This window comes from Prosopis cineraria, unplaced genomic scaffold (assembly GCF_029017545.1).
Source record: "Prosopis cineraria cultivar Desert tree isolate PC_DT_omini unplaced genomic scaffold, ASM2901754v1 PC12, whole genome shotgun sequence".
Lineage (NCBI taxonomy): Eukaryota > Viridiplantae > Streptophyta > Magnoliopsida > Fabales > Fabaceae > Prosopis > Prosopis cineraria.
Genome location: NW_026555343.1, coordinates 32,848,424 through 32,864,777, shown reverse-complemented (window position 1 = coordinate 32,864,777; position 16,354 = coordinate 32,848,424). Strand labels below are relative to the sequence as shown.

Genomic DNA, 16,354 nt, shown 5'->3' with positions numbered 1-16,354 from the left:
ATCATTCCTTATTTAGTTCAATGTTCTGAGTTCATGGTCAATCTTTATTAAAGACTTCGCAATCAAATGTAGAGAATAGAGTAATTTATATAGTGAGGGTTTTTGGATTAAATAGAAAGATGTAGCTCTATACCATTTGGTGTAGCTTTTAAATGGGTAGGTTATAGCTGATATGTGTGAAAAAATTTAGAAATTGAGAATTGGCTGCTCAATTGCCCAAAATGCTATGTCCATTATTTTGCTATGAAATCCATTTAGGGTCTATTTGATTCAAAGGGAGGGAAGGGGAGGGGAGGGGAGGGGAGGTGAGGGAAGGGAGGGGGAGGTGAAGGGGAGGGGAGCTCCCCCCCCCCCAATTTAGAGGGGAGGTTTTGGAGGAGAGGGAGTTCCCCTCCCCTCCCCTCCCCCGCAACCAAACACACCCTTAAAAGCTAAGTATAAATTGTTAAAATAATAACATGGTTTGCCTCTTGATAGATTTGTTCGTTTTGATTCTCAAGTGACTTTAATCAGATTAATCTTCCATTTTTAGGGGCTGATAGGATGATCTATTAGGCATTAAATTATTTTATTTTATGTTTTTAATTATCATGTCTTGTTTGCCAACTTAAAATGCAAGAGGTACTTCCCCAATAGATTGAAGCCATCAAAACTCACCCTGGACTACCACGTACAGGAAGCAAACAAAAGAAGGTATTGCTACTATCCAAGTTACCATTAGTTTTAGTCAACCTTACTGATACTATCCATTGGTTTAGTTTCAACATAAGGTGATTCCTTGCTTGTGTTGAATGAGAAGTTAGAATTAGCACATATCAATGCCTGTTACTAACCATTTAAGAATTGATGAAGTAGGAATATGTGATGATTATGTTGTTAAAAATACTGTATAATTAAGAACATTTTAAAGTGAACTGTTAATAATTTCATTTACTAGAATCTACTGTTTTTGGAATAAATAAGAAGAAGAATATATTAATCAAGCTCAAAGTGCTAAGCAAGAGGGTGATTTTGTATATTTATTTATTCCCTTTTAACAAGATAGATCACTTTAGAGTTATATTATAAGAGTAGCTTTCATTTCAATTGCCAATAGGTAAGTATAAATATATAAATATATCATTGTTTGAATCAAATCTTGTAAAGTTAGTCAAGCCAAGGAACATGTATTTTTAATATAACTTGAATTATTGGTCTCATTGCACTTTAGCACACACTGGATAGCTGAAAGTATCATTGCTAGTATATATCTTGCTCCTTTTGATATTTCTTTTCTTTCACTGTTGATATTTTTCATTTATTTTCTTGCTTCAACTGCAGATTCAACTTTGAAGTTTTAGCTCTAGAACCAAAGTAAGTTTCACTCGAATTGTTTTTTTTTAAAAGCATTTGGTTCTTCTTTTATTTGTTCATTTTTGCCTTGTATAATTTATTGCATATATATATATATATATATAAGGCAGCAAGCAAAGACATATTATGGCATTGTTTTAATATTCTTTGAATTTTGTAAATGGTGTATATTCAAGATTGAGGAGTTGGGCTATGGTGATCAAGAATATGAAGTTCTCTTAGGAAGAAACAAGAAGACCGATAAAAAAAGTACCAAACATTGATCAAAGTTGAGATCAAATGAAAAACTAATCATGGCAAGAATAATTTCATGGGATTATTGCTTCAAGCACTTTTTTCGATGTAGGGATGAAGAACTTGAAGAGTTGTATTCTTATATATTTGTTTTAAAACTCAATTTTGTGTTTGGTGTAATTGGAGAGTAAATTCAAATTATTTATTAATGACTATAATTTTTCATGATTAATAATAGTTGGTTGCTATATTATCATGAACCAATTTGTAATTTGATTTTTGCATTTTTAATATTATCATGAACCAATTTATATTGACCTTTATTTCAAACAAGCGTCAAATAAGGTCACTTTATTTGACCCCAATTTTAAACAAGCATCAAATAAAGCCATTTTATTTGACAATACTTGATGGTTATTTCAAAGTAGCCTTCAAGTATTGTCTTCCAAAACTGACAAAATGTAAACTTGGAACGTAATATTTGATGGTTATATCCAAATAACCATCAAGTAAGGTCATCCTTATTTGCTAGTTATTAACTGTCAAGTATAGAATCTGTCAATATATGATGCCACCTTACTTGACAGTTAAAAACCATAAAAAAGGTCAAAAATAAATATCAAGTAAAGGGTTTTTTGTAGTAGTGCTAATTTAAGCAATCAAAATATATACAATTAAGATAAAATATATCAAAATTCAAGAAAAATGTGATGATATAACATGAAATTCTAGATGTTAATAGCATTTAAGAGTATCTTAGAATGATAAGAGAGTGAACACAATGCTTGGAAGCTAAAAAGGATAAAGGTTAGAAGAGTTTCAACAAGCTCTATTATGGAAACAAAAAAACAGAGGTAAAAACTTTAAAGATATATTGATAAAAATAAGGACATAAAGGTACAAGTATGAGGGTTTAAAGAAAGATAGTGAAGAGATTCATACGAGTAGAAGAGAGATATACCGAAATGATTAATCATAGAAGACATTGACTCTTGAAGATTTCTACTGAAATGACCTAAGATATTTAGGTAGAAATCTAACATATCGGTAGAAATATCATGCTAAGAGTAGAGTGGGACATTTGGGTATAACTTGAATTAGGTAGGCATGAGATATTTGGGTACATAGAAGTCAAATATACCGGTAGGAAAGTTATGAATAAAAGAGGCTGAGTTCAAGCGAAGACATTTGGGTAAAAAGTTACTCCGTTAGGTAGGAGTTGGTCATACCAGTAGGAATGAGTTCTACCTATATGTCCAAGAACAATTTCAGCAAGAGATTTTAATTCTATTTAATTCAAGTTGCAATCAATTCAAGGGCTAAAAATAATTTAAATAATTACTTATATATAAAGAGAAGTAAATTAAGGACAAAGAAAATTAGATATTTGAATTTTGAAATCAATCATCTTTGCTTTGCCATTAATATGAATGAGTTGTTGCGGTGGTGATTTGAATTTTGAAATCAGCTCAACGCACATGTGAGCAAATCTATCCTTCTTACAATGCAATGTATGCATCAACCTTCATGACCCTGCCAATCTGAGAACCTAACACATAGACTAGTATTCCTTTATCATAGTAATCCAAGGTAAGATTCGCTATCCGAACCCATGCATGTAGCAGTTTTGGTAATCTTCTCTCCTCATCCGGCTCGAAATCTTCCTTCCATGGTTGAATAGCTAAATAATGAACATAGATAAGCCAAGAATCGCCCGTTAAAGCACAAGATCATAATAATCACTTGTATAAATCAAGTAAGTAGTTGTTATGTTTATTTTTTCAATTACACCCTTACTTAAATCAAGTAATTAATGATGATTTTTTGAATAAGCCAAATGTTATATTTATTACACTCAAATGCATGATTGAAAAGATGTGACAATTTTTAAAAAATAAATTTTTTTGATGAAAAGAAAATCAAGATTTTAACTAACTTTTTTAAAAAAAAACATAAATTAGAAACTATTGGGATCAAACTTTGGAATGATGTTCAAGAGGCCCAAATCTCTACTATCTATGCTACACACCACTTTGTAATGGCCTTGAATTCTTTATTTTTGTAAGTAGGAAGTTTCGTCAAAATTATTCGTTCACCTAAAAAATAAGTGTATAGTACACCACACAAATGCTTTTCATGTGTGTGTATCTTCCCCAACACTACAACATTTTTGGTCTCTAGTGACAGACAAAAACTATTGCCTATAGCTATAGGTAACTATCAGGCAACAATTTTAAGGCATGGAATATGCTCGCGTTACCTAAAGTTTAAAGAAACGGTATTTTGTTACAATCTATAGCAACAGAAGACAAAACTGTTGCCATATAATAGCCACTTAATAAATCCACCACGAGACCAATTCAATGAACCGATGAAACTATGATGAGAGCTACGTCTAGAGAACCCACCACAAGACTTACGGCGAGACTCCCTTAAGAGACCAAATGAACCTACCACATGACCTGGGGTGAGAGAATCCAATGAACCAGCTGACGATGAGCTTGGATGACTTCTAGGCCTTCTTCGATTTAGACTAGCAATGGGTTTGGGCAAAGGGAAATGGCTATTTGGGAATTTGGGGTTTCACACGATCAAAAGGGATTCAGAGGATCTAGGTTTGGTTTGGTTTTTTTTATTCATAAATAAATAAATCATGAAATTGAATAACATAAGAAATCAAAAAATTTCAAAGAAAAAAAAGTGACCATGGAATGTAATTGTTGTCCAAGTTTAAATTAAATAGGGAAAACTTATATACTTAGGCTTATATAATTAAGGTACTTGTCTCCAATTAAATCAAGATATGTGAATCTTTATAGATTATTTTTTTATAATAAATTCTTGTTATTAATTAAATTAATACATTAAGATCTACATGTCATAATTTGATTTGATATAAATATATTAAGTATATAAAGCTAAGTACATAAGTCTTACCCAATTAAATAAGCAACAAGTAAATGTTGTTGGCTTTCTTAAGAAAAGTTTGCAACACGAGTAAATCTGCAACATTTATTACGTGTTGCTTCCTGTCTATTGCTTAAAATTCCTGTCAAATAATATGGTAAAAGAAGTGTTACCTATTATGGAAATAGGCAACACTTTTTTACCTATTGCAAAGTGAATTATTGCTATACTCTTGAAATGTTGTAGTGATTTTTGGCTTGTGCACTAGGAACATCCAAAGATTTTATATGAATATGCAACATTATTACAAACACATTATGATATAATGCTTTCAAGATAAACAAGCAAACAATCTAAAATTATAAGTTCTTTTAAAATGGGGTCTCTCTAATGTTCATGAAATTCAATGATTACATTTATTAAGATATATGTATGACATAAATGAGATACACCTTAGTGTTCAACTTCATGTGTTTTAAAGGCACTAACTTCGGAGTATATGAACACACTCTGATTAGGACTTGTACTTGCACTTCACTTCATATATATATATATATATATATTATAATTTATTGAACTTCGGAGTACAAGCTGGTAACGCGCCTGCGATATTCTGCGAGAGCCCAAAGTGGATAAATATTTCTGTACATTGGATAATGTAGCATGCAATTCTTCAAGAATACCCCAGTAATTTCCTGGAAATTAAACCAAGTCTCAAGCATTATTCAATTTCACTACTAATTCATTGTTAAATTGTAGGGTTAAAATGTTAAAAAACCTAAAGAACTTGTCAAGAGCATCCAATATCTTTAATTCAACAAAGGTGTAGGAGTACCTATCAATACTTTTTAATGAGGGCATTCTTTGCCAAATCATTAAAATGGATTAAAATCCATAAACATGGACCCTTGATGTTGGGTTAATGAGCACAAATATTCAGAATTTTTTTCTCCAAGAACTTTTGGTGGTATTCTTATTTATAGTGTTTTTACACTTTACATTTACTTCCTTTTTTTTTAAATAATCAATGTTAATGGATGTCAAGAAAATGTAATAGGATGGGAAATGATGTCCTTACTAAAAAAAGTTCATGAATATCTATTCATTATTGTTGATTTAATAATACTGGATGCCCCTAGCAAGAAAGTTCTTATATATTTTTGCCTTTTAACCTTAAATTAAATTAGGTGTAATAAAGTAATATTTCAAATGACTATGTCAAAAAGGTACGCACTTGTTGCGGGCAATCTCCATTCTCCAATTGAGCATTGATTAGGACTCTTGCTCCACGATGAAGAGGCGCTAGATCTCTCTTAGCCTTCAATTAACAAAATTTGATTTTAGCTTTTTTTTGGGCTTAAATATCATCATAAATAAGCACAAATTGCAATTCACATTGAATATTTAAATCAAATTACCTGTCCGGCATGCATTAAACCCATCATAGCCCATGCTGTGTGTACCACATTTGACTTGTTGCCTTCAAGTGGAATATATTTCTGCACATTTATAAAAGCCTCATAATTATAAAAAGCATAATATGAAGAAATTAACTGGTGGGCACAAAATTATATAAATTAATGATAAATTGAACTCGTTTCTTTCTAGTAATTACATGAAATATAAAAAATGAGTCCATTAATAAATTAATCATTAATCAATATATACATACATAAAAACTTGTTAAAATTTAAAAACTATATCAATTTTAAAAAAATAAAAATAAAAACCCAACCAAACAAGCTCTAAATCACACTATTGACCTGTGATTACTTTTAGCAGGGGATATGTCGTTATATAAATATGATTATATACATATTGATAATTAATTCATAATCATTTACCTGTGATTCATAAAGATAGCTCTCTCCCCAGCCACCATCATCACGTTGTGAAGTGAGAAGAAAATTCACAGCTTTGCGAATTGTAACACAATCATTGTATGTCTTACAAGAAGCAGCAAGGCCACTTAATGCAAACCAATTACCATAAGTAAAGCAAACCCCCCAGTTCCCATACCATCCACCATCCTCTGTTTGTGTTTCTTCAATGAATCTCACAGCTTTCTCTATGAAACTCTCAATCTCTGTCTTCCTATGTCCTAGATATAGCTTTGTGAACAACATTAAAGCTTGAATTGCCGACCCTGTGCATTCTACATATTCATGTTCCACTACGATGTCTTGGAAGAATTCTGTCGGATTCAAGACCTAATGATCATAATTAATCTATACATTAAGTCTTAATCTTTTTTATTTTAATTTGTTCCACTCAACTGATAGTAATATGATATCATTCTTACTTCCAACGAATCATAAGCTTTGACTGGCTCCCATACCGCTAAACCGCCCTTTTTACTCTGCAAATATGTGAATTCGAGAGTTATAAATCTCTACTTTGAATGTAAAATCTAATTAACATGTTAAATAAGGATACAGTGTATTGATAAAGAAACTAAACAAGATATCAGATAAAATTGCACGCTTAAGCTAGCCATAGTCAACCTATTGTCTTCTTCTCTATACCCTTTGAGAGTTATGCAACTTTTCATGGGGAATGATATACTAGGTTAGGGTCAGAGACGGGACCTAACCTATTTAATAATCCTCATTGGATCCGCTAACTGTAGGCTTTAGTAAAGTTAATGCCCAACACTTCAAATGTCAAGTTGGCTCAATAAATTGTGTGTTAGACTCATTAAATATATATATATATATCACATAACATATTGGGCTTTAATATTTCAGGGACTACTAGTTAACCTGTTTTAACAAACCAACAAAATAATTAATGTGAACCCAAGGCATAAATTTCAAACACTAAATCATGAGAAATTTCTTTGAGAAAATCTTTGTTTTACTATAATTAGTGAACCATAATTATAATATGAAATTACTCACTTGAAGTGACAACAGGATGTTGACGGAATCATAAAGTCTTTCAGGTTCCATCTTTTCACCCACAATCTCTGGTGGTAGCATTGATAAAAGAAGACAACACTGAAATAGTCCAAAATATATTTAAAGGAAACATATTAAGGTAAAGAAGAACAATGAAATTAATTATCTTGTTTAATTAAGTAAAATAGGTTATTCACTTTCAAGCTTTCTGCAGTGCAATCTGAAACTTGCCATCCATGGTCTTGATTAGAGAAAGTCCATGACCCTTTGGAAATGTGACGATACATGCTTTTGAAATCACCAGAAGGGTTGTCCTTAACCTGATAAGATCATCATCATTAGTTCCATGTATAGTTAGTACTAAAAGACTTAGTCATTCGAAATTGCAAATATTCATATGCTTGTTAATTAATTGGTAATAACAAGTTGACCTGAGATTTCTTGATGAAGTCATGTCCTTTTGCAAGTGTAGGAGCAATTTCGTCAACTAGGTTTGTGGCAAGTAAAGCTTGGATAGCAAAGCCAGCGTCCCATTCTTGGCTTCCAAAACTCTAATTAATGGAAATTAATGGCATATATTAATTATTGAACCCAAAATATTTTTGCTTTATTAATAATTAAATTAGAGAAATTGCTACATTGAGAAAAATGAAGAGAATTATTAGAACTCGAAACTCTAGAAATATTGTTCATGGGAGAAGATAAAACAACACATTAATAAAAAAATAATATACAATTAATTTGTTCTCAATTAATAATTAGTTGATGATTGTATACAATTAAGATCATGTTTAAATTTTTTTTAATTATTATGCTCTTTACTAGTTTACCTGCATGGTAATTCCATCTTCTAACACCCAGATATAATCAGGAACCCTTGCAAGATGCTTCTTAAAAGCATCTTCATTTAGATCTTCAACCCAACAAGCGAGCATACACAAACACTAGGGCAAATGTAAAAGGGAGATTAAAAATTGATTAGAACTATGCTCAAACCAAAATCAATTATCGAATTTCTGTTAATGGGTCATCATTGAATGGCTAGATACTAAGTTAGGGTCAAACGTAACTTGGCAGTACATTTTGACCCATGAATACCTTGATAAAATATATAGTACCTTTTCAACGCATCCAATTGTTATATATCGACTATTTTCATCTTTATAGTGAATATGCTTCATCGTTACTTGAAGAGCTTTCTCTCTCACCAACTTATTGAAGGGCCATCGAGAAAGAAGTGGCTCAGTGAATATATATAAACTATCCCATATCAAATCTTGTATCAAGGGATGATGATAGTAAAGATCTTCCTGTAATGATATATTCAACTACAATATATTATAATTGTTCGTTGGGATAAATCAACTAGCATATGTATGTGTGTGTGGCGATAAATCAAAGGAAAAAAAAAATCACCTTTGCACAAAGGTGACGAGCTTTATTCCAATTAATTTCATGGTAAGGATCAACATGGAGTTCTTGTCTGAGTTGAAGGATAAGTGGTGTGATCGGACCCACGAATCTTTTCCCATACAAATAAGACATAGGCATGTAAACCAAGCGGCAATAACACCACATTTTAGCTGCATTAGAATATGGTGGAAGAGAATTAATGCAGGATTATTATATAGACATGGCAATAGATAGTGTCAGAAGAAAGTGATCGTGCAACATTTAACATGTGTAGCAAGAGTTTTTAATTTTTTTTTTAACACTTTCTCCACCATTTTATTTTTTTTATTTAATTTCAATTTTATTCTTAATTTTATTCTAAGTTGTTTTACTTTTATCCCTCAATTTTATTTTGTCCAAATTTCCTTTCTAACATAATTTATAATTTTTTAAATTATATTCTTTTTAAACAATTGGTTTAAATGTTAGAGAGGGGAAACATTTGAGTGACTTTAGAAATTTAAGGGGAGGGGCAAATTAAATTAAACTTAGACAATGTAGAACCAGTATTAATTAGATTTTTTATTTAAAATTAATCCATTTAAGGCTTGTCACAAAAATACGTTAAGCTATCATAGATCTACTTCCAAATTGTCACCCACTTATATGGTTAGTTATGATTAATCCTGTAATCATTCGATGTGCGACTTCACGATACATCTAATATTTTCCATACCGAGGTCTCAAGTCACAACTTCATTTTATTCTTCTTTTTGTCTCTCTATTTTTTCTCTTGAGTCCCAAATCGCTACGGTATTGATAATACCATATTAGAACTTTTCAATCAAGACTTATCACTTAATTATACCAAGATAACTTAAGTTACTTTAATTCAGACTTTTCACCGCTGCATTGAATTACCTGGATGCATTGGAAGAAACGATGGAAAGAGCCAAAACTCTGGTGGCATTGGATTTGTTCCAGACCACTCAAACAACCCAAGTATCTACAACAACATATCAACAATGAGACATAACCAATTAAATTAAATTGAGTTTGTGTGCGCGCGCGCGCGCGCGCGCGCGCGTGTGTTATACAAGCTGCAATATTCACGTGTTGCCAGTAATATGGCTTTCTCTCTCAAAGTACGTGCAATAACAGTCACGGGCCCAAAAGCTTTAGATCGGTTGAGAATGTAATGTACTTGATGTGTTTAACATTAAAAATATAACATACAAATAAGGTATGAATAATCATCGCTTGTGCGTATAACTATTCTCTATAGGTTTTTATATTTTCAATTCATTAAGGTCGCGTTATAATTGGTGAATTAAGATCTCAAATTTAAAATTCATGTATTTAATTGAAATCATTTATTTGAAAACTATAAAAAAATTAAAACCAAAACTAATTAAAAAAAAGAAATGAGAAATGAAAAAGGGAAGAGAACAAAAGAGTTAGAGTGGTTGACATTTCTAATAGCTAGTGCTTACGGTGGCATTTGGAATTACAAATAAACATATAATAAAATATTGATTTTGATTTTGATCCTTACATTTTTATTGATCCAAATGAAAAAATTTTCCTTTACTCTAAACTAAAAAAATTCATAAAACCATAATTAATTCATCTCATATTCATGGAGTATCATGATTATCTTCTTAGAAAAAAAGAGAGAAAATAAATTTAAATGTTATATATACTGCTATTTTGTCATTGTAATTTTTTAATAAAAAAGAAAAGTTTTAAAAATTATACTCCCTCTATCCAAATTTATAAGATATTCTTTGAGTTAACTTGGTGTCCGAAATATAATACATTTTAATAAAAATAAGATTTTGTTAATCATATATTACAATATTACACCTCATTACTTCACTTCTTGAATAAATTTCTTTTCCTCTCCCTTATTAATGAAGTGAATTTTTGAAAATTTAGAGAAAAATTAAGATATTATAAATTGTATTTAATGCACTTTATTGGTATGTATAATTTTGTTAAAAAATATCTTATAAATAGGAAAAGAGGGAGTACTGTATCTAAAAATAATAGTAGACAGAATGAATGAATGTATGTATGTATGTTAAAAAAATTAAAATAAGAAAGTATAATATATCTTATTTAATGATATAGAATGAATAAAACTACTTACTGAAAGCCAAGTTTTTCCCCAAGAGGGTATGCAGGTAGCACCACCATGATCAAGAATCCATTTTCATGCTCTGAGACAAGCATTGTCTTCACCTCCATTGGGTCCTTCTACGAGCATTCTCATGCATATATAACTCAACACAGTATCAAACATAGTGCTATATCCCTCTATGTGTAGTCCCCACCCTCCATATTCATTCTTTAACATGTATGCACTTGTAAAACATTAGTTCACTTAAGACTTCAAATTATAACTTATCAATGAAAGCAGGTTATAATTTCAGGCTTGGTTTGGATAGAGGGAAAGATGGTGAGGAAATAAGGAGGAGAATTTCTAAAAATAGTAATTTTTTGTTATTTTAAAGATTTTTTTCTTTCTAATTTTCTTTCCTCCTATTTTTCTCGTTATCCAAACGAAAGGTAAATGTATGAACCTGGTGATAGTACAGGTATCGAAGGATCTCCTTTCTATACTCTTTCATAAACACATCATCAAGATGACCGGTGATATACATACAAAAAACCTACACCATTTTCAGAAATTTCAAATCATTTAATAATTATTTAATATAGCTTGTGACCTAAATTTGAAATTATATTATTTTTCTTATCATCATATAAGTCCTTTTAGAAAAAAGTTGTTTATATATGTATTTTTAGAAGTCTAAAGCAACATTTATTAACATTTTTTTCTTTTTTTTCCTTTTTATTGCTCACAAGTTTTTTTTTATTGGAGGCAATCCTATTTGAAAAACAATCAGGCACTAAATAATAAGCACCTTGATTTGCTAAGCTGAGATTACTAATATTTTTTCTATTACACCCTTACTTATGAATAATGTGGAAACACTTAAATGTAGTTAAGTTATGGGAAGTTAAAATTTGCTGGTAATGCTGTTAATATTTTGATGTATTAATTGCATTTCTTAATCTATGTGTTAAACAACTTATATTTTTAAATGGAGGAAGTAGAATTTTGCTGGTGAGGCCCATTCACCTCATTTATATGGCTATCTCTCTATATAAGATATAGTACTTAGCAATGCAATAGAAAGAAAGAATCAAAGCAATATGTAGCGTGATCACTTTTGGAAAAATTTATATCCATAATAGGGTTAACAATAAAGCCGGAGCCAGACAGACTATCTTTTTATTTCTTGTATTTTTTAAGGGATAAATTTGAAAAAATAGAGAATTTTGGTATAAAAATGGTTTCAAGCCCCGACCTTATAAGCCCTCCAAAAAGGGCAGCCCGGGCTTGCCCTTATTCTCTTATAATTGTTATAATTTTATTTATGTAATTTACTTAAAGGTTGAAATAATATAATGAAAATAACATAATTTATTAAATATTTACTTTAGGTGACAAAGATAAGAAGTTGGTGAGATTGTTGGAATGGCACCACTTCCTCCAAACACACCTTTCCTTGAAGAGTCTAATTTCTTATTAGATGTAATGTTGTTAGAGACACTAAAGGGTCTAATGTTTTTATTTTAAATGAAGATTGATGAAAATAAGAACAATTGAATATTTATATTTTGGATGATAGACAATTTGAACTTGTATGGTTTATATAACTATATTCTAGGGTGTAGATAATTTTAATTATATTTCAAAGATTATTATTGTCTTTAATATATTTAAATAAGATACTTTGAAATTTATATATAAATTAGTACAACTAGAAATTTTAATTTTAAAAAAAGTTATGAAGCCCTTCAAGTTCAGCTTTGAGCCTTATCAATAAAGAACAAACTTGAAAAAAGAGCTGATTTTAAGATTTAAGAATTTATAAACTTGAGCCTTTAAAGGTCTAACTTATAAGGATCAGATTTATAAGGGCTGGGTGATCAGCTCTTATTGCTAGATCTTAATTGCATGATGCGTACTTACCAGAGGTTGCATGGAATAGAGAGACCCGGCAATTTGAGCAGGCCAGTGACCATGTTTTGACTGTAATGTTGATAGGTAATGTGTTGCCCTTCTCACAGTGTTACCAACTTTTTCATCACTTATTTCCTCCTCATTCTCTATCTTCACAAGTGATATTGTTTGTTTGAAATTCTTCTCCCTCAAAAACTGTATCAAAAAAATCGACATGATTATCCTTACACACTCACACCACAAAACGGAATTATGGCATGTCCATCCGTTAGGAGGCCATCAAAATTATGTAAAAGGTTAAAAATCTTTTTTTCTCTTAAACTTTTTTTTCTTTTCATGAGTGATGGGCGCCTTGTGGTAAAGTATAGGACAATATTTCCTTTAAATATTTTTTTCAAAAGCAAAATTACTTTTCCACAAAAAACCTATCATCTTCTCCGTCATCTATTGACAATTTGATGTGGGTCAAAGGGATTGAAAGTATAGTGACAATTGCAGAAACCAAGCTTAATTTTAAATGGTGATAAAATGGGCTTGGATATTACTATGAATAGGCCCCACAACTATTTCATGTTGGTAGATAATGGAAAAGGTGACAAGTCTCTGATAGTTGTATAGGGAAAATATTACCTCACCTAGTGCTATTAAAAAAAGGTTTAGAGAGAAAAATGATCTTTAACTCTTCACTAAAATATGCAAGTATACGGATATGGTTTCAAATGTCCACATTCTTCACATACAACAATATTCCATAAGCAACTTATTTAATGGAACGAGAAACATGAACTTATGAAAAGAGAATGGTACTAGTAAAGGTGAGACCAATAATTTAAGTTGGTTTTATGAAGCTTTTTATGTCGCTTAAAGAAGAGACATATTTTAAAGGTTAGTAGTAAGTTAATATATATTTATGCAAAATCACAATTAATGACATGTGAAATCAATAATAATCATTCCGGATCATAAAATGTTGAAATTGAATTCAAAATTTTAGTCTTGTTTTGTGGCTTAAAAAAATAATATTTTCCCTAAAAAGCCGTTGTCTGAAATTCACATTCAATCACTTACTTTTAAAAATATGTTAGTGACAACAATAATTTGTAAACTGTAGAAAAGGACTTATAGAATTTAAATTTAACTTCAAGATTTTACAGTTCTCAATGGTTATCACTGATTTTCACAAGTCCTTATTTATATAATTTTTTCCATATATTTATGTTGATATTACCCACGTATAGACCATCCATTATCTATACGTTGATTACAATATTAAAAAAAAAAAAAGAAGCGAGGGAATTCAAAAGGACCTGAAAAAGCACTAATGACCAGCACACAGCACCATCATTGTGGCCCTACCTCATGATAAAAGAGATCAAAAAGATCAAGCTCCCATGTGGTCGTGTGTATGTGGTTTTGTTACGTGGCGTGTGTTGTGTAAATGTGTATTATATTAAAAATGTGAATGTGTGGGATCACTTCTTTCTAAGAAAAGGTTAGATACGATATTAATAAAAATTACAGAGACACCTGAAAACGCCATAGAAGGTCCCCACAAGGCTTGAGGCTGAAGCGATTATTGAAGAAATGTTGACGAGCAGCTTCAACCTCAGCTCGCTCTTCAGGAGAGCCTTCATGAGCATGAAACTCCCATATTTGTCTTCCCGTGAAGTTGTTGGTACTGAATATGTACGGGTCATTCCCTCTCTCTCCAATCTTCAGCCTCCACATTTTTTTTTTTTTTAAATCTCTATCTGTGTATATCTGCAATACCAAATCAAGCAGTTCATAAACGCCAGGCACTCACTCATATATGTTTATATATACACAGCGCGCGCGCGCGCACAACATATATATATATCAATCATGTTTTTTAATTGTTACTATAACAGGTAGGTAGATATTTAATCATGTTTGCAGGGGTTTGCACCGGTGATGTTTCAATCATGCATGATTGCTTGTCTTGTTGATTAAACGGCTAGCAAATCTTCAAAAGAGGGTTGGTGCTGATTGCGTGTCTTGCGTTATATTCGATACTGATACTTCAAATTGCCTCTTGTATCCATGTCGGTGTTATATTCGATACCGATAATCACTAATACTTCTTCAATATATATTCATACAGTATTAGAATATTATTTTTTTAATTTTAAAAAAATAATTTTTGATACGAATCCGATACTTCTTAATTGGGAGTTAAATAGCCAATACTTCAACAAAATTTTTAAGAAATTAAGTTTTTTTAAACATTGCAATATTAAACTCTTTATTATTAATATCTTTTTCAAGACATTAGCAGAGATGCTTGGGATGACCTTGATGGTGCTGAAAATTTTAGGAATCACAAACATATCTTTTGATGAACTAGATATAGAAGCTGTTCTTTTTTCAAATGATGGTCAAGAAGAAGATATTAATATTATACCTATTAATATTGACAAAGCAGTAGGTAATTAGAGATATATATATATATATATATATTGAATAAGCAACAATTAAAGGTTATGTTTTGTTTGGTATTACTATAAAGCATTATATATGTATGTTAGTTTAGATATTTTTTGAATTAAAATTATATTTTTAATGTTTTTATGATATTTTATAAATATATATACATATATGTACTTATTGAAAATGTATTGTATTTTATAATTTTAAAAATTAAAGTATTGAGTTATCATATATGTATCATATTCAATACAGGTATCGATATCTGTGCATCATGACTCTGTTTTGTTTTTGCTTTTTTTTTTCTGGAGGTTGCACTTAGGCTTTAGTTGTCTTTATTTTTATATAAGTAAATTATTTTTTAAATTTTAAATCAAGTAGTACCATAGTCTTTGAACTTGTTTATTGGACCTATAAGTTCGGATTAGCTTTTATTGATAGCTTGAATTGCATGATGCGTGCTTTCTAGAGGTTGCGTGAATAGAGACGTCCAGCAATTTGAGCAAGCCAATGACCATGTTTTGATGATGACTTTAAGGCGGGTAAATAATGCATTGCCCTTCTCACAGGGTTACCAACATTTTCACCATTTATTTGCTCCCCATTCTCTATCTTCACACTTGTTATTGTTTGTTTGAAATTCTTCTCCCTAAGAACTGTATAAAAAAATTAACATAACATTATTAGTCAGCCTTAGCCTTAGGAGGAGATCGAAATTAACTAAAATATATATATGCAAGTGAAATATGCAAGTATACGGATATGGTTTCAGGGTTCAACATTATTCTTCACATACAATAATATTCCATCTGCAACTTATTTAATGGAACGACGAGAAACATGCAACTAACGGCACTATTGAAGGTGAGACCAATAATTTAAATTGGTTCTATGAAGTTTACAACAGCTTAAAGAAGTGACCTATGTTAAAGGGTAGTAGTAAGTTAATATATCTAGGCAAAATCACAATTAATGACTTACGAGAATCAGTATCATTCAGATCATAAAATGTTGAAATTGAAAATTTCAAAGTTAGGTAAGACATGAAATCAGCCAACAGACCAACGCCAATCCTCCTTTGAACAAT

At 30.7% G+C, this 16,354-nt stretch overlaps 1 pseudogene; it reads right to left on the bottom strand.

Annotated features, from left to right (window-relative positions):
- Positions 1-4,880: 4,880 nt before the first annotated feature.
- LOC129288359 (beta-amyrin synthase-like) lies at positions 4,881-14,550 on the bottom strand (annotated as a pseudogene).
- Positions 14,551-16,354: the final 1,804 nt, after the last annotated feature.